The sequence below is a fragment of the Frankliniella occidentalis genome, unplaced genomic scaffold (assembly GCF_000697945.3).
Source record: "Frankliniella occidentalis isolate FOCC.00 unplaced genomic scaffold, Focc_3.1 Scaffold36, whole genome shotgun sequence".
Lineage (NCBI taxonomy): Eukaryota > Metazoa > Arthropoda > Insecta > Thysanoptera > Thripidae > Frankliniella > Frankliniella occidentalis.
In genome coordinates this window covers 1,764,994-1,765,425 of record NW_026267166.1, presented here as the reverse complement: position 1 = coordinate 1,765,425, position 432 = coordinate 1,764,994, and positions in this window count along the sequence as shown.

The following is a 432-nucleotide window of genomic DNA, read 5'->3' as shown; positions in this document are numbered from 1 at the left end:
CGTGCTTCCCGCGTGTGGGCCCGCCCAGCCCGCCCGCGCTGTGTTTGTGTACCGGCCGCTGCTGCACGGCCGAGTCCGAGTAGTGCCCCCCTTCCCCTTCCCGTTCTTCCCCACCCATTCTCACGACTCATCCTTATCTCGAACTTGCTTTCTGTTTCAGCTGCGGTCCAGCAGGGAGATCCAGTTTTGCCCCATTGAAGGTGAGCGCGCATCTCTATTCCTGTTGCTACTCTGCATGCCCGCTGCAATTTGCATTGTTTTGTCGCGCTCACCTCAAACCTAATCATTTTAACATAATGGCCTTCCAAAAGTAGTGCATGGACCACTTGGATATTCCATGCACACACTGAAAAATACTCCAGATATTCCAAAAAGTAGGTCTAGATATTCCAAAAAGTAGGTCTAGATATTCCAAAAATATTCCAGATACCC